Consider the following 19,260-nt stretch of genomic DNA (forward strand, 5'->3'; position numbering starts at 1 on the left):
CCCTGCGGGCGCCCCGTTTAAGGCGGCGTCCGAGACGCTGCACCCGGGAGGCAGCCGGCCACGATTGGCTGGTGGCTGGGAGGAGGATGGAAGGTGGGAGGGCTGAGAGACCGACTCTGAAATCCCAGCGTGCTGCCGCTAGATGTCGCTCCCTCCCAACAGGAGCCGGGCGCTGGTTCGTGGCCGACAGATGGCGCCTGCGCGTTCCATTCGCCTCCAAGTCGCCGAAGAGCGAACACCCCAAACAATCCCGAAGCGCCACAAAAAAAAAAGAAAAAAAAAAAAAGAAAGAAAAAAAAAAAGAAAAAAAAAAACCCCGCCGGATCCGACCGCCACTTTCAAAACCCCCCACCGTTCTAGAACCGCGGGAGCTTCCGTCCCTGAGTAGAATTCGAGGGTGTAAAGAAGAGGAAGGGGAAAATATCTTGTTACCAGCCTAGGGGTGAAGAAGCCCCCGGCCTGAGAAAGAAGGAAAGAGTGGGGGAGGCGAACAATCTCGTTGCTGCCTCTGTGTACGCTGAGGGGGGAGGTAAGTTATAAAATGGCGGAGGCGAAGCTTCTAGAAGTTTGGAGGGGCATCCGGAGGGCGCGGGGCCCACCGTGAGGTGTGTATGGTTGAAATAGGGCGCGGGAGAGGAGTTGGGAGGGAAAGCGATTGGGCGCCCAGCTGCCATTTAATTTCCCCTCTTCTTCCTTTGCCCCCAGCGGGGCCAGCCGTGGAGTGGCTGGCCAAGTCCAGGCGGGGGTGGGGGGGACTCCTCTTCGTCCCCGTATAATCCCCAGCCCTTCTTCCTCCCTTGTTTCCCCGAAGTCCCTACCTCCACACTACCAACGAACTTCCAGCCTCCTTCCTACCGCCTACTCCTACAGTGGCTTTCTACCGCGGGACTCTTCTTTTCGATTACCCTCGCTGGAGATTTTCTTTTCCTTCCCTCGCCCCACTCTCCCTCGGGGCCTCTACGGAGACACCCCCCCAATGGGTGGCCCAAAATGGAGAATGCGGAGCAGCGCAAGATGGAGGCTCCGCTTCTCTGTGTAGCATTAGATTTAGGTGCCTTTTCTCCGGCAGGCTCTTAAGACTGGGAGAGCCAAAACTGGAGGTGGGGTAGGGTGGGGTGCGAGCCTACTCGGGGAGGCTAGCTGGGGAGGCTGTGAGTGGGTGGGGGAGAGCACGGTATCATGGTGAGGGAAGGAAGAGAGCAAAATGGTGGTGCTGGGAACCTGGGGGGGAGGGGAGAAGAGGAGGCTCAGTTGTGTATATTTGGGCCTCGGACCGAGGGAGCCGAGGGAAAATCTACTCTGATCACACCCCTCCCTCGTGCCCCCTCCCTTCTCCCTTCCCCTCCTTCCTTTCCTCCCTCCCTCCTCTCCCTCCTCTCCCTCCCTCTCTTCCTCCCTTCCTAGAGAGGGAACAACATTCATGTGACGGGCCCCTCGGCTTCTCCCCCGCCCCATCATCTCCAGCGCGTGGTGGGGAAACTGCTGGGGAAAGCGATTGGCATCGATCTCTCCATCCCTTCCGAGGCCCGACTTCGGTCAGTTTTCTTCGGGCAACAATTTTATAAATAGGTTGGGGTCTGGCGGTGTTGGCCCCCTCGTGCAGCCCTTGCCCCGAAGGGGGCCCTGCCTGGCTGGCATGGGAGGAGGGGGGAAGGGCGGGAGTGGAAGGCTGTTTGTTGGGGGGTTTTGGCGCCACTTTTGTTTTAGTTTTAGTGCTGCTTTTCGTTCCCACCCCCACCCGCGCTGTCTTTCTCAAGACACGAACTGAGCTGATCCTTGCCCCAGGTAGGCAGCTTCTCATTTTTTCCTCCACACTTTTATTCTGGCTAGGGGTTGACTTTTCTTTTTCCTTCTTTCCCGTACCCGGTGATGTGGACGGCAATTTTAGGGACTAAAAGGGTCGGATGGGCCATGGGAGAGACAAGGTGTGGGAAACAGCATCAAGTAGTTCCGCAAAAACTTTGAGCCCCGTTCCCATTTTCTTCTGGCCTACATTCGTAAACGTATTGTTTTCTGCCCTTAGTATTATTTTTTTTGTCGCGGGAATGTCTTGTTTTGCCTTTAGTGTGTGTGTGTGTGTGTGTGTGTGTGTGTTTAAATAAGCCGCTGTACTTTCGACATTTAGTTTTCGCTCCCTCTTGGTGTCTGTGTCATTTTATTTTAATCCCGAACTGTAATGGTTTTTTTTTTTTTTTCGTGTGTGTTTTTTGGTACTGCAGTGTTCAGCTTTAATTTTTAATATTGCATTAGTTTCATCCGGTTTGTGACTTTCTCCGTGGCCTAGAAATGTTTTATGTTGTTACCAGTCACCCCTTCCTCTTAGATGTAGTTTTTTAATTGAGGGTCATGGTGTTTGATTAAATGGTTATTTACAGTTTACATGAAATATCTATTAGAAACTTTTGATCTGTAGGATTAGGTTTAAGTAGACGAAAAGCTTGCCGGTTTGAAATGGTTCCTTAAAATGCGCGGGCCGCCCCCCCCCCCCACCGTGTAGCCCCATTTCCCCTCTCCTACTGGAGTGTAAATTCCATACCCCTTTTCTCCCACGGACCGCCGTATATCACAGCAGCCACACCCTGTATTTGTCTCTGTGGATTGGACTCATTATCAGCTTAATTTAGTGACTCTTAAACCACCATGATGGGACTTGCTTAAGCACAAGCTTCTTTTCCTGTTTAATCCTAGTGGTTAGTGTCGAAAGAGGAATAATCGAGGTTTCTTGATGAAACCTGGTGCAGTCCAACCTCTGCCTTTTTTTCTGTTGTCTTTTTTCCTACTCCGGGCTGTTGGCGGTGTCAGCACCGCTGCTGGGGGCGGGGGTGGAGGGGAGAAAGAGTCGGGTTACCGAAGTGCGTCATTCCTGGCTCTAGCTGGGCCTGCTCCGGAGCTGCTGGTGTTTGTTACTGTCCTCGCAGCACTTTCCTGCCAACCTTCTCTCTCTGCGTATTGGTTAGGAGCAAAAGCAGGAGGCGGTCTCCTAATTCTGTCTGTAGCCTAGCGCGTTTCGTTTAAGGGTATATGTGAACTTATTTAAAAAAACAAACAAACACCTGGTCCTGGAAAAGGAGATAAGGGGATATATTTTTGTTTAATGACATACAATTCAGGTAGTTGAGACTTGCTTTCATTTATTTTCAAATGAACAGTGGGGTTAATTTTTAACATTTTCAACAACTTAACGTTAAAATGCTTGGTTTTCTGTCTACATTGATAGCAATCTATAATTAGGGATCAGGAGGACCAGTTAAGGCATAAGTGTTCATCGGGTTTTCAGTGTTTGAATTGTAATTTTATGACACATCATGTTAAATCTTTTTTTTTCCGTTTTGAGCCAAGGTACTACGTGAATACAAGCTAATTGTACATGTTTAAGTTCATTTTCATCACATATTCCTATTTATACTTTTAGATATTTAAGATATGTTCTTTGGATCTTATGGACTTCATTAAAATTCTTAAAGATGGCTATTTCTTTGTTTTTAACTGAATTCTTTAATTTATCACCTAACAAGGAGTTGTGTAGGGTGGTTTTACAGCTACCCTGTTAAATTCTTATCTTTTTGCTGTACTCAGTGTACTTACTGAGCACAGTGTCTTCCTCTTAATTCTTTTCTAAAGATAATTGGGGGAGGAAGCAGTGGAAGGTAGAGATCAAACAAAAGTGGCCTTGAGTAGTTGATTGTAGCTGGATGGGTGAGTACAGGAGAGCTCATTGTACTATTTTCTCTACTTTTGTATGTACTTAAATTTCCATACTTAAGGGAATTTGAACAAAAAATTTCAAATTGTCTTGCAATTTTGGTATAATGACTTAAATCTATATTTACATGTCAAGTTATTTCCATGAGAAACTTGGCCTTGTGTATAAGGAATTATACAATGCCTAATATACCAGCTTTCCAAATGATATTTAAATTGAACCAGTATAGAATGAACAATATACCCGCTTATAAATTGGTTGAACTTGAAATGTTTGTAACTTAGTGAGAATGTGCTCTACTTTTGTTTTTGATCCTTTGAAAATAGGAAAATTCCATTCGTAAATTTTGAAAATTTTGCTTGATGTCTATTTCATTAAGTTGGAGTTACACTGAGTCAGTATAAAAGGATTTACTATTAATAGGAGGAGCTTTGGCAGTTGGAATAAGTGACAGTGGAAGGGATTCTGGTGCTCCAGGGAGCTTTTCTGGTAGGAAGATCCTAGGTAGCTGTTGAATTCAGTTTCAGTATTTGGTGTTTAATGAATGGGTAGAGAAAAGGATTGGGAAGGAAAATGTACTACTTAGCCATTATTTCCCACAGTGAAATAACTATAGCATTCTAAGGTATCAGAGACTGGCAGTGGGGGTGGGGTATGTTCTTTTAAAAAAAAAAAACTGATATGAAAATATATACATATAAAATGTGTTACACCCCCCTCCTCAAGGATCTGGTGCTATAAAGTTAAAAGTTGATATGTAAAATATTGTAATGTTTTGTATTACAAAAATTCTGACCATTCCCCATCAATTGTAAAATAAAAGTGCAATGCAGTTAAAACTTTTGTCTCCTTAATTAGTGTATTTGTGAATTGCTCCTAAATTCTTTGAAGGTAAGTGCCTTATTTTCTGCAATTTTGTGGTGTTCAGTGTCAGTTCCCCCCTCCCCCATGAGATTTTTGAATATATGTCATAGTTGTAAAGGGAATTCAAAATAATGAATTGGTAAGGTGTGTTTCCTAATCATTATGAAAACAATTCCACCTGTGTCAGGATACAGACATTTTATAACTGTTAATATTAGTCTGTTTGTATAGTTCATATTCAGCACTTTAGCTTTAGAAGCATGTTAAGAGAAGACAAATTACATATTTGGAATTCTTATTCATATGTAAATAATCTTAAGTAGATGGTGAGGATTGTGGCTTTAGATTTATTTTATTGTGGTGAGGCAACAGCTAAACTACTAAACCAACAAATTATGAGTTTGGAAACTTTGAAGTCTATTTAGTTAAGATTTAGAAAAAAACATTTTAATGGAGTTAAATCCTACATTTCATTTTCATTGTTTTCTTTTTCAGCCTATTGACTTTGGTTGGTAGCCTGAGGACCCATGAATTAAAATTGGTGGGGTTGGGTGGGGAACAGGCCCAGGCTCAGATTATCCTTTGGGAATATAAGGTTCGATGTGAAAATACTCCTTGTATAATTTAGTAATGCTTAATATTCAGCATGTTTAATTGATGCCACCCACAGTCATGTGTGGGAAGGGAGTAAACAGTGAATAGCTCATTCTTTTTGCTTTGGGTTCTTGATACTAGATGGAAGACTTATGTTTTTGATGCTGCAAGTTAACTTTTGAATTTAAATTTTACATTAAATTGACACAATAGTCTGTCTCTCATTGGGATAACATTCATAGCTCTTTAACATTGTGACTTTTTTGTGTCTCACGTGTTTTTAAGAAAAATGCTGTACTTGTATTAACGCTTTGAAGTTGCTATTGGTAGTTTATTCAGAGACTTGAACATGACAGCTTAAAGTGGAGCATTATGGTATACCTATTTTGGGAGTTGGGGAGCATAGCAACGGAAAGGGATAAATCCCAGCTTGCCATGTGTATTAGTATATATGGAAATATGATTAATCATTGGGGAATAAAGAAAAAAACTTGAAAGATACAGGTTATTTTAAACGTTCTTTACATTTTTGTTTTGTAATCTACTTTTGATGTATGTTTAGGTCTTTTAATTTGTGGTTCAGTACTGTCCCAGTATAGTAAATTTTCTTTATCTCTGGATATCTTGAGCTGTGGTTATTGCATGTTCTGTTTGGCAAAGATATGTGAGAGAACAAAATTGTCAGTTTGATTTTTTTTTTAAGTCTCTCGAGTTGCCTGCTTTACATTTAATTTAACCAAATTTTATATATCATCAGTGTAAGTGGTGTTGCTTGGTGGAGTCTACATTTTTGTATATGTGCATATAAAAAAAACACATCTTTTTAACAGCTGTGGTAATCTGCCTGAATTGTTTTTAATGTATGCTTGCTATAGTTCCATATTTGATAGTAACCGGAAGAAAACGAGTTTTTACATATAGTTAGTCTAGTCAAGAGATTGAGTTATTTTATTTATTTATTTTTATTGATTTTAGAGGGAGAGGGAGAGAGAAACATTGATGAGAGAGAACATTGATTGGCTGCCTCCTGCATGCCCCCCACTGGGGATTTTTAGCCCACAACCTGGGCATGTGTCCTGACTGGGAATCAAACTGTAGACCTCTTGGTGTATGGGGCCATGCTCAACCACTGAGCCACACTGGCCGGGCTATGGAATTGTTTTAAACTCCTCTCCCCCAAAGAAACGGAGCGTGAATAATGTCAGTGGTCTGTTCTTTTTTAAAAATTATTTTAATTGGAAAATGTGTGGCTAGGCTTGATGAGACAAACTAGAGAGATTTCTATAAACTGTATAATCTAATGTACAACTCAAAGGTAAAATTGCTTTAAAAAATAGTTTCAGTTCTGTTGAATGTTGCTGGGGCCTGGAGTAAGTCCTGTTTACACTTTTGCATGGGTAACATTTGTTGTAATGGGATTTGACCTATAATTTGTTGAATCCTGAGATGTTCCAAGAAAGTCTTAATTTAGTTGCTATTTGAGTTCCTTTTGAATGCCAACAACTGCTGTGTGTTTTAATATGTGTTGTTTAACCTTCTCAGCTACCTTGAAGGATAGGTGGTTATTATTATTTTACAGGTGGGGAAATTGAGGCTCTCAGTATAAATGGCTTGTCACATGGTGATATTTGGCAGCCTGAATTCACACACAAATTAGTTTGGCCTCAAAAACTTTGTGCTTTTTTATTAAGCTCAGTAGTTTCCTTTAACTGGTTTAGGTCTTGGGTTATCTATAACCAGAAAGCATGTATCATTTTTATGTACAAAGACTTTTTTTTTCATGTATACTACAAGATAAATGCAGGAATGAGTTGCAGCCTGGTAAAAGGTTTAAACTGTGTTTTATACTGATAGTCAAAATAGTTGAAATAAATCTGAGCTTTGTTTATGAGTATGCTAATTATACAAAAGTTTGTAGGATAATATGTTCGTTTAGTAGTATTTTTTTCTTTTTGGTCATACTATGGTAGATAGAATAGTTTTACTTTTTTTTTTCTTTTTCTTTTATTTACTATACTGAATGGAGGCTACATTTGTCTGAGAATAGTTCCCCGATCATTCAGTTTGTTTATTGAGTGATGATTGGATTTGAAATAAAAATTTAGGTGACTTTATAATTCACTGCTCTGATTGGTTCTGTAGGGAGATTTTTTTGTCACTTAATGGTACTTTATTCTCTTCTAAGTGTTAGTATCTTCTCTGTTTATACTTTGTATTCTAGTTCATTAATATTTTCACTTTATTAAATTTTATTTTCTTATTTTTATCAGGTAATAGATAATATTGATGCCTTGAATTATTAGATTCATTAGTAATAAGAATCTTGATCTCAGCCTTTTCTTCTTTTCCTTACTGCGTTTCATAAACTATAACTAGAATTTTTCTTACCTGAAGGAATGCTAGATGCTAGATATCTGGCCTAAGATAAAGTAGTAGAGATGAAGTAGAGATTAAACTGAATACATAAGTGCTTTTCATAGCCAAAAGTCAAATTTATACATTTTATGTTAATCATTCCCTTACGCTTCATTCTGTAGGAAATAATTTTTCTAGGTGATGCAGGCTTCTACTCATACTCTTTGTTCAATACTGAGTTATTTCATCCATATTTCGCCTTTGTACTGCAAAAATATCTAGACCTTGGTGTTCTACAACAGAATTATGCCCCAAGGCAGCTGTTGTATGCAATAGTTTCTCTCCTGTGCATCTAGAAAGATAACAGTTTTGTACTATTCTTGGGAGACTTCAGGAAATTGTCACTCAAATCATTTTCTGATCCTGTGGTTAACATGAGAAACACTGATTGAGAAAGGCTGCTGGAGTATTCAGGGACATGGTTTGGCACTGACTAGTTTGTCTTTCCATAGTTAATGTCCTGTTAGTAACCCTAATAGAGCCTCTACTAAAACTTATGTATGATAAAATATAAATACAGTTGATAATATTACCATGTCTGTGAGATAAATTGGTTAGTGCTACTTAGTTGTTTTAAAGAATTGCATGTGGAAAGTTAAATTCATAATTTTATTTGTAAAAAGGAATATTGTAGCAACTCTGTTCATTATACAAAACATTTTATAAAAAGTCTTTGACAATGACTATAACATTAACTAAAGTTACCAGTAACTGAACTCTTACCATATTCCAGACATGTTAGAAATGTCATAGGTGTATTAGCTAATTTAATTTTCATAACCTTATAAGGTGAGATAACCATGTGATTTATTGTTCAAACCAGGATACTTTTGAGAGTGAAGGGGTACACTAGCTGGATGGCATGCTAGGATAATAGTATAAACTAGGACTGTATCAGAGAAACTAGGATGTATGATTACCCTAATTAATACTCACTTTTTCAGAGGTGGAAACCAAAGTATAGGGAGGCCAAGTAACTTGCCCAATAGTAAGTGATAGGAAAGGGATTTGAAACCCCTAAAGAGATTTCTTTAGGTATAAAAATGATTTAAATTTCTGTAAACTGCCATGGTCTGAGAGTTTATTTTTACTCTTTTGGAGAAGTTTTATAGTTGATAGTAAAAGAAAAGATACAGCCCTGGCCGGTTTGGCTCAGCGGTTAGAGCATCGGTCTGCGGTCTGGAGAGACCCGGGTTCGGTTCCCGCTAAGGGCACGTACTTCGGTTGCAGTTTGTCCCCGGCCCTAGTTGGTTGTGCGGGTGGCAGCCACTCGATGTGTCCCTTTCACGTCGATGTTTCTCTCTCTCTCTCTCTCTCTCTCTCTCTCTCTGTTCCTCTCTCTCAATCCCACTCTACCTGAACAAAAAGTGGAAAAATGTCCTCGGGTGAGGATGATAAAAAAAAATAAATAAATAAATAAAAAGACAAGATACAGTGTTTTTTTAAAAGCCAATAGAATTTCCAGTTGGCTTTTTTCAAGTGACTATTAAGAACTTCAGTGATCGCCCTGGCTGGTTTGGCTCAGCGGTTAGAGTGTTGGCCTGCGGTCCAGAGACCGGGTTTGGTTCCCGCTAAGGGCGCGTACTTTGGTTGCGTTGCAGTTTGTCCCTGGCCCTGGATGGGTCTTGCGGGTGGAAACCACTCGATGTGTCCCTTTCACATCGATGTTTGTCTCTCTCTCTCTCCCTCCCACTCTATCTGAACAAAAAATGGAAAAAATGTCCTCGGTGAGGATAGAAAAAATAAAAAAGAACTTTAGTGATTATATATATGTCTTAATGTTAAAAAGCAACTTCTCTGAGATCTGCTTATAAATAAAAGAGAAAATTCCAGGATAATTACTTTTACTGTTTACATCTGTGTTTCTTTTCCTTACATATTTATTCAGACTTTTTAGAAGGAAATATGGATTGCATGATATTTCATGGAGGTTCTTACGTGGAAAATTTATTATGAAAAGGAAGTTAAAAAATAAATAATTTGGTGACTAGGGACAAATGGTATTAGAAAAGAAAGAAAAAAGTCCAATTTAGAGACTTATCTGAAGTTAAACTGATTTGGTAACCTAATTTGAATATTAAGTCTTACAGAGATTGATATGCCATTTCGTAAAATTAATAGTGCTCTTTTATTTTTATTTTTTAATATGTTTTTATTGATTTTAGAGGGAGAGGAAGGGAAAGAGAGAGAGAGAAACATCGAAGAAAGAGAAACATCAATTGTCTGCCTCTGGCATGCCCCCCTACTGGGATTTGAGTCCACTGTCTGGGCATGTTCCCTTACTGGACATTGAACCAGTGACCTCTTGGTGCATTGGACCACACTCAACCAACTGAGCTACACTGGTCAGGCGATAGTGTTCTCTTATTTGGGGTGAGTTTTGTAGTTGCTTTGTATTCCTGGCCTGTTTATGTTTGTGGTACCTCCCATCCCTCAAAAATTATTACAGTGGGCCCTGGCCGGTTTGGCTCAGTGGTTAGAGCGTCGGCCTGAGGTTCAGAGAGACTCAGGTTCGGTTCCCGCTAAGGGCATATATCTCGGTTGCAGTTTGTCCCCGGCCCTGGCTGGGTCCTGCGGGTGGCAACCACTTGATGTGTCCTTTTCACATCGATGTTTCTCTCTTTCTCTTTCCCTCCTACTCTATCTGAACAAAAATGGAAAAATGTCCTCAAGTGAGGATAAAAAAAAATTATTACAGTGGAACCTCGGTTTTCAAACTTAATTTGTTCGAGAAAGCTGTTCAAAAACCAAAGCATTTTTTTTCCATTGGAAGTAATGTAAGTTGAATTAATCTGTTGCAGATCCACAGATGATTCCTCGTTTTAACCTTTTTTTATATATAGTACATGTCTAATGCACTGTTTAATCTATAAACACTTTAAAAACAAAAGGAACATGGAATGTAAATGAAAATTTAACAAAAAGGAAATGAAATGTACAGTAATAAATGAATATTTAATAATACTAATAAGCAGTAACAAAAGCAAAAACCATGAAAATATCATAGCACAATTTCCTGAGGTGTTAACAGAGGTAAGCTGACTCATATTCAAGCATTTTCTCCTTTGTCGCCTGAGAGATGTGTGACTGATCATACAGGTATCAGCATGAAAGGGGTTGAGAAGCGAATTGTTCAAAATGGGAGATGTTTGAAAACTGAGGTTTGACTGTACTGTAGGTCAGTTCAAACATTTGGAGAAATCATTTTAGCATAATCACAGATTTACTATATTGTAAGCTAAGATTTTCCCTCTCATTTTTCTTTTGGGAGGGCTGAGTGATAGAGATTTGATGTTAAGAGGACTATGAGTTTTGTTTTCATGTTTGGGTATTTTAATATTTCATTGAGGAACTTGTGATTTTTGTTCCCTAGCCTAGTTTACTTTTGGAGGTTTTGTTGATGTCACTATTTTATAAACTAATGAGTGATCATTAGGTAGGTCTATCCCATTTTTTAAAAGTCTTATTTAGTTCATTAAAGCCATGATGAAGTTGGAAAGGGCATTAGAGAAACCACATTTCTGACCAGATGAAGGAATTTGAATGATTGGTAGACAAAAGGTTATTTCCTGTGGATTCTGATTTATTATATGAAATTAATGCAGTTGTTTTTATAAAAAGTGTTTTTATTTATTTATTTTTAGAGAGAAAGGAAGAGGGAGAGATAGAAACAGCAATGTGAGAAACATTGATTGGGTGCCTCTTACTACACGCCCCTTACTGGGGATTGAACTAGCAACCTAGGCATATGCCCTGACTGGGAATGGAAACGGGACCTCTCAGTCCATGGGATGATGCTCAACCCACTGAGCCACACCAACTGGGCAATGCAGTTGCTTTTTAAATTTTTTTATTATTTTTTAATTCTCACCCAAGGATATTTTTCTATTTATCTTCAGGTAGAGTGGGAGGGAGGAAGAGGGGGAGAGAGATAAATAATAACATGAGAAAGACATGTCAACTGGTTGCCTCCTTCATGACACGACCAGGGCCAGGGACGAACCACAACCGAGGTATACGTGCCCTTGACCAGGAATCAAACCCAAGACTCATTGTTCTGTGGGCCTACGCTCTAACCAGCGAGCCAAACCGGCCAGGGCTATGCAGTTGGGTTTTTTTTTTTTTTTTTAATCCTCACCCGAGGACATTTTCCCATTTTTTGTACAGACAGAGTGGGAGGGAGAGAGAGGAAGAGAGAGAGAGAAACATCGATGTGAAGGGACACATCGAGCGGCCACCACCCGCACGACCAACCAGGGCCGGGGACAAACTGCAACCGAGGTACATGCCCTTAGCGGGAACCGAACCCGGGTCTCTCCAGACCGCAGGCGGGCGCTCTAACCGCTGAGCCAAACCGGCCAGGGCTGCAGTTGGGTTTTAAGTAGCTATTGCTGGCCTTGGCCGAGTGGCTCAGTTGGAGCGTTGGACCATACACCAAAAGGTTGTGGGTTCAATTGCTGGTGAGGGCACATACCTAGGTTGTCGTTTCAGTCCCTGGTCGGTAGGGAGGCCACCAATTGATGTTTACTCTCTCACACTGATGTTTCTGTCTCCCCACCATCTCTAAAATCAATAAACATATCCTTGGGTGAGGATAAAAGCTATAGTTGGTTTTAATCTGGGGCTCATGGATAGAATAGCTGTATGAGAATCCTATGAAATAATGTGCAAAATGTGTAAATGCATTTTTTTTTTTTTAGGTTCTTAAAAAGGTTCATTCATTGTTATATTAGCTGGTACTGAAAAATGCCTACAGAGACGGGGATATATAATGGTAAACTAGATTATATAATCTCTGCCCTCAGGTAACATTGTCAGTTGGGCTTTATCACTCTGAAAATATTAAAAATAATTCTTTTTTGCCCGGCTGGAGTGGCTCAGTTGGTTGAGCATCGTCCTGTGCACCAAAAGGTTCCCAGTTCGATTCATTGTCAGGGCACATACCTGTGTTGTGGGTTCCATCTCTGGTTGAGGCACATACAGAAGGCACAACTGATCAATATTTCTCTCTCTCTCTCTCTCTCTCTTTCTAAGCACGTCCTCGGATGAGGGTTAAAAAATTAAAAGTAATTATTTTTATAGACATTATGTACTAGGATTACTATAAAGGAATATTAGGCTAAAAGCAATAGTTGTCAATACAGTTTGATAGTGTCCTTAATTTGAGATTAGTGACAAGTATTTAACAATAAAGACGACTTCGGAAAGCTTTAGGGGAAAAATAACAATTGAAGACTGTTAATACAGCCTTGAAATGCTTCAGTGTTTGGTGGTTGTTAATAAACTAAGTTAAAAGAGCCCATGATCATCTTCTGTAATCAGTTAATGTTATCCAAAGGTTAAAACCTTTTAAATGATATTCCAGTTCTGTGTAAAAAGCAAAAGAGACAATTAGCAATGACTCCGTTGTGAGACTTTTGTCTTTCTTTATTTCAAGTTCTCAATACTTGCCTTTAAATAGGAATTTAAATTTATATATACTTATACTATACTTTTGGATTCTTTGTTGGAATGTTAGTTTGAAATGTCTTTGTAGTAGTATATGATGCTCATTAAATCCATTCTCTATTATAGGATATGTATGATTATTTAGGTTTGATATATTTGAAGTATTTCCATTTCACGGTTAGGATGTATGATATACTCTTTTCTTGGATTTCTAACCTTTTTCTCTTTTCAAACGCAAAGAGAAATTTTTTTATATTCACCAATGTGTCTTATCCTCTTTTCTTGGATTTCTAACCTTTCTCTTTTCAAACACAAAGAGAAAATTTTTATATTACCATTGTGTCTACTGCCTTGTACTTAATTTGCAAACTCTATGGCGAAGAGAATGTTATTACAAAGAACACATTTAATATCCTCTTACCAAAAAAGGCCTTTTGGTGGTTTGAAGGAGTAGTTTTAAAGATGGGAACATGAACCTTTGAGAATTTCCCTTCTACACTAAAGAAGTAGAGAGAATGTAGGAAATATTAGCAAAGCCATAATATTTTCCCTTTGGGATATGTCCCTCCCTGTTTCTACCACTCAATTCAGGCCAAAAGACATTCCTCAGACGTTATCCCTGGCAGGAGAATTGAGAAAGTGGTGGTAGCCATGGCTGGCAGGGAAGCAGAAGCATGAAGGTATGTTTTTGAAAAGCAAATTTGTGGATGACAAATGGATTTTTCCAGCACTAAGTTTATGTACTTTTTTGAGTTTTGATTAAATCAACACATAATGTACTACTGTTTATTGAGTACTATTCAGTAGTTGCATTCATGTTTAGGTGTTCTAGATATACTTGAAAAATTTCCGAGGAATTATTTGGACAAAACAGAATTATATTCGAAAAGATCCTTTAGTAGGGAATTAGTTCCTAAACCTTTTAAGTAGACTGACATAGCTATCCAGGTTGCTGAAGAAAAGTACCAAAACGAAATTGAGAGGTAATTATTTTTGTGTGCGTATGTGTTTATAAATAGGTAGTGTTTAAATGTACAATATTGGTGAATATCCAAATTTATCTCATAACTAAATGGTTAACTTTTTCAGAGTAAGAATTACTTTTTTATCTGATTTTGTTTGAATCCTCGTCTTACTGTATAGTACATATTATACAGATTTTCAAATAATTGAATTAAAACCTGTTTTTTTTAAGAAATGTAACTACATTATAATTACATGATTAATATTCATATTAAAGAACTGTATGTTGGAAGAGTAGTAGTCGATTTGTTTTCTCTAGTTGGCTTTGCATTAATGATAAACTTTAAGTTTGTATCTACAGGATATTATGTAGCCCTGGCCAGTTTGGCTCAGCGGTTAGAGCGTTGGCCTGCGGTCCGGAGAGACCCGGGTTCGGTTCCCGCTAAGGGCATGTACTTTGGTTGCAGTTTGTCCCCGGCCCTGGTTGGTCGTGCATGTGGCAGCCACTCGATGTGTCCCTTTCACATCGATGTTTCTCACTCTCTCTCTTCCTCTCTCTCCCTCCCACTCTATCTGTACAAAAAAATGGAAAAATGTCCTCAGGTGAGGATAAAAAAAAAAAATATTATGTAGTAGTTGTACTAGGCAAATTATACTAGGTTCCCTAACATTTAATTTTCAATTTTTTACAATAACCATGTGAGGTAGCTGATAGTATTCTCATTTCCTGAGGTTCAGAATTGGTTAAGTGACTTGCCCAAGATAACTAAGCTAGTAAGTGGCAGAGCTTCCTTTGGAATCCAATTCTGCCTAATTCTAGCACAGCTCTTTACATGGGGACACACTGCCTCCGGTGGGATGCTTTATAGATTTCATAGTGATAACTTTTTAAAAAAAATATGTTTTTACTGATTTTAGAGTGAGAGGAAGGGAGAAAGGGAGAGAGAGAAACATCAATTGGCTGCCTCATTCATGCACCCCAGCCAGGGATGGAAACTGCAACCTGGGCATGTGCCCTGACCAGGAATCAAACCAGCATCCTTTCGGTACATAGGACAGTGCTCAACCAACTGAGCCATACCTGCCAGGGCTGTAGTGATTATAACGTTTTTGGAGGTAAAGAATTAAAGGAGACAAGAATCCTAAATTGTTGAGACCAGACCGAGGAGGAAGTTAAACTCAAAGTAGTCAGAAAATTTTTGATAATTTGGTAGGAGAAAGGTTTATTTTTTACCAAGAGCTGATAGAGGATAAATCATTCTCAGTCTGAAGTTACATGTAATATGTTTCATATTTAATAAGCATCAAGTAACAACTAGAGGAGGGTTGAATAGGGGGAAGATGATAAAGTTTGTGATATTGTGCTTGTTTTAATCTTCAGTAAAGTAACACCTGAATTAATTTTAAGGAATTAAACTTGTTATAAATTATTAAACAAAATGTTAGCCAAAGCATTGTTGGCATATGTCTTATGAGTAGTGTTCTTAGAAAGGGCAATAATAGTTAAAGGAACAATGTATTCAGGTAAATTGGTCTAAATATAGGCAACATTATGATGCCGCTTTACACTGTTGTGTTCTATTTTTCATTTTCTTTATTGATTTTAGAGAGAGAGATGGGGGGGGATGGATTTGTTGTTCCACTTATTTATGCATTCATTGGTTGATTCTTGCATGTGCCTTGACTGGGGATCAAACCTACTACCTTGCATATCATATCAGGATGGCACTCTAGCCAACCAGGGCTTGTTTTCATTTTGTTCAGCCTGCCTTTTCTGATACTTTTCCACCTCCAGTGTTTTTACAATTTCTAAAATACTTCATGGAGGCCAGCCAGTGTGGCTCAGAGGAGTGAGCGTTGTCCCATGGACTGAGAGGTTCCGGTTCCATTCCCAGTCAGGGCACATGCCCTGGTTGTGGGCTGGATCCCCAGTTGGGGACGTGCAGGAGGCAGCAGATAAGTTTCTCTCTTATATTGATGTTTCTATCTTTCTCTCCCTTCCTCTCTCTCTAAAAAATCCGTAAAGACATATTTAAAAATAAAATAGAATACTCTATGGAAAGTAGAAATGTTTTTATAGTAATTTCCTTTTTTTATTTTTATGCTATTACTACTAATGCTAGATAACTCCAAATGCTAGGCACTTAAGTAGAAGTGGTTTAAAAAATTAACCCATTTAATCCTCTCAATAACCCTGTGAGGTAAGTGCTGTTACTTTTTCCTATTTATAAGTGAGGAAACAGGTGCAAAGTGAAAACGTAAAATTGCCCAAGGATATGTACATTAAGTCCTCACTTAATGTCGTTGATAGGTTCTTGGAAATGGTGACTTTGTGAAACAACATATAACGAAACCAGTTTTACTGTAGGCTAATTGATATAAACAAGACTTCAGTTCCTACAGCATATTTCTGATCACACAAAATCAGCTAAATTTCTAAATAAACACTCAAAACATTTCTAATATTAAACATTGAAATGAATGTGAGCTATACATACATTTAAGGAATATTAAGAAAAACAAGCCCTGGCTGGTGTGACTCGGTTGGGGCTTTGCCCCATACACCAAAAGGTGGCAGGTTTGATTTCCTGTCAGGGTACATACCCAGGTTGCAGGTTCTGGATCCCAGTGTCAGGGGTGTGTACAGGAGGCAACCAATAAATGTTTCTTTCTCTTTCCTTCCTTCCTCCCTCTCTCTAAGATCAATTAAAAAAAAAAAAGAAAATCAAGAGAATTCTTTTCCAACCCACACCCAGCAGCTTAGGGTGCAAGGCAGGACCCACCATGGACGGGATGCCCTTCTGTCACAGGGTGCACTCACGTGCACACTCACACTCATGTGGGACAATGGAGACATGACAGTTCACCTCATGTGCACATCTTTGGGATGTGGGAGGAAACCGGAGTCCCTGGAGAAAACACACATAGACATGGGGAGAACATGCAAACTTCACACAGTGGCCCTGGCTGGGAATTGAACTCTTTTCATCAACGTTATAATGAAATGTTGAATGAAATGACTATTTGAGGACCTGCTGTACCTAGGGAGTGGTGGAGCCATGATGCGAACCCAGGCAATCTGGCTATTGAATCCGTGTTCTTAGTGCTACAATACCCTACTGCTGATTAGTTGACATTAATGTGAATGGTTTCTTCATCCTGACAATGTATTTAAGTCTAACTCTCTTTAATTGTGGAATTATGCTTGTTCATCCTTGTAGGGATTTTAAAGGTCGGCAGAGCATTAGACAAATTTCTGATCCTCATGTTTCCGAAGCATAACATAACTATACTCCCATATGCTTGTATGTTATTATGGGAACTATATGACACTATCTTTTCTGAGTATTTTCTATGTACTGGACAATATGCTGAGGGTTTTGCTGGCATGATAGGCCCCCAGATAACATATTCTCATTTATTGAGTACACTCAATGTGTCAGATACCTGAGGATATTATACCCACCCCTTTTTTTATTCCTCACCTGAGGATATGTGTTCACTGAGTTTAGAGAGAGAGGAAGGGATAGAGCGAGAGAGAGAGAGAGAGAGAGAGAAAGAGAGAGAGAGAGGAAGAAAAAGGATAACATCGATCGGTTGCCTCCCATGGGATTGCAACCCAGATATGTGTCTTGACTGGGAATCGAACCTGCAGTCTTTTTGATGTACATGACAACGCTCCAACCAACTGAGCCACTTGGCCTGGCAGATATTATACCCATTTTACAATTGAGAAAACTGCGGTCTAAAGGAATTAAGTAATTTGCTGAAATAGGTTCCTACCTCAGGGCTTTTCTACTTGCTGGTCCCTCTACCTGGCTTGGTTCCTTGTTTCTTCAGGACATTTTGTTCAAGTAATTAACCTTTCAGTGAAGTGTTCCTTGGCCATGTCATGTAAAACAATGTCCTTTGCCCCTAGCACTCCCTTTCCTTCTTTGCTTTATTTCTTGGCAAGGCTCTTTTCACCATCAAACAGTTTTACATGGGTTGTTTCTTTCCCTACACTAGAATGTAAATTCAATGAGGGCAAGAATATTTGTTTGTCTAGTTCATTGCCTTAACCCCAGCACCTGGAATAGTTAGTATTTGGGACATAGTATAGATTATATACTATTGAGTGGCTGCATTATGTGGTATCCTGAGACTCACTGGACTTGCAAGCTGATCTTGAATTAAATTGATTTAATTTTAATGGACCAAGATGAGTATTTCCTGGAACACAGAAGTGCTGTGGCATGTGCTTGGGCCTGTTTTAGGGTGGGAGTGGGGAGGCAGTTTAGTCTCTCACTGTAGTTTTTAGAAGCTTATCCTCATGAATTGACTTGGAATTCCAGGAGAAGGAGTATGTGCCCCCAACTTCCAGATTCTGTGAAGCCTTTTTTATCTCTCAGTATAGGTCTGCCATCTAACTTTTTATTACTGCTTAAATTTCAACCTGTCATTTTGCCTAAAGGTTTGTTTATTGACCCAGTTATATTGTATTTGTGATGTACATGGTTTGAGCTAGATGTAAAGAGGGAGTTAGTTGGCTTTAAACAGGATTGCTAACTTTGCCATTTATAAGTTAGTAGTAGGAAATAACATATACAACATATATGTAGGAATATCTGTTGTAATTCCTATATGTTTAAAACTGCCATGTATTGAAACTTTTAATAATTATGTTTTAGTTAATATTTTCATAACACGTAAGTCATTTTTTGATGTCTGGATTGCACACCTCTTTGCTTCTACTCAAAAATTTCTTGCAGAATGTAGACCGGTGCAGCCAGTGGAAAACAGTATGGAGTTTCTTCAAAAAATAAGAAATAGAACTGCTTGTTGACCCACTTCTGGGAATATATCCTAAGAATCTCGAAACACTAATCAGAAAGACTTACATGCACAGCTATGTTCATAGCAACATTATTTACAATAGCCAATATCTGGAAATAGCCCAAGTGCCCATCAGTAGATGAGTGGATACAAAAACTGTGGTACATTCACACAGTGGAATCCTAGGTGGCTGTGTAAAAGAAGGAACTCTTACCTTTTGTAACAGCATGGATGGACCTCGAAATAATTATATGCTAAGTAAAAGCCAGTCAGAGGAAGACAAGTACCATATGATATCACTCATATGTGGACTCTAATGAACAAAATAAACTGACATACAAAATACAGCCAGAGGCATATATACATGGAACAGACTGACAGCTATCAGAGGGGAGAGGGGTGGAGGGGACTGGATGAAAGAAGGTGAAGAGATTAGCCAAAGAACATGTATTCATAAC

The 19,260-nt window shown here is 39.3% G+C and overlaps 1 protein-coding gene across 3 annotated transcripts in view; it reads left to right on the forward strand.

Moving 5' to 3' along the window:
- Positions 1-331: 331 nt before the first annotated feature.
- The window catches only part of STAG2 (stromal antigen 2), a 150,394-nt gene continuing 131,465 nt past the window's right edge, over positions 332-19,260 (forward strand). The window contains exons 1-2 of one of the 3 annotated variants that reach the window (XM_036270841.1): positions 12,268-12,350; positions 13,616-13,704. The gene's annotated coding sequence lies outside the window, so the exon portion shown is untranslated. Of the gene's footprint in view, positions 530-1,395; positions 1,536-12,267; positions 12,351-13,615; positions 13,705-19,260 lie in introns of those variants that run through there. The other 2 variants (XM_036270843.1, XM_036270842.1) reach the window with 2 other exon arrangements.

This window comes from Molossus molossus, unplaced genomic scaffold (assembly GCF_014108415.1).
Source record: "Molossus molossus isolate mMolMol1 unplaced genomic scaffold, mMolMol1.p scaffold_m16_p_2, whole genome shotgun sequence".
Taxonomy (NCBI): domain Eukaryota; kingdom Metazoa; phylum Chordata; class Mammalia; order Chiroptera; family Molossidae; genus Molossus; species Molossus molossus.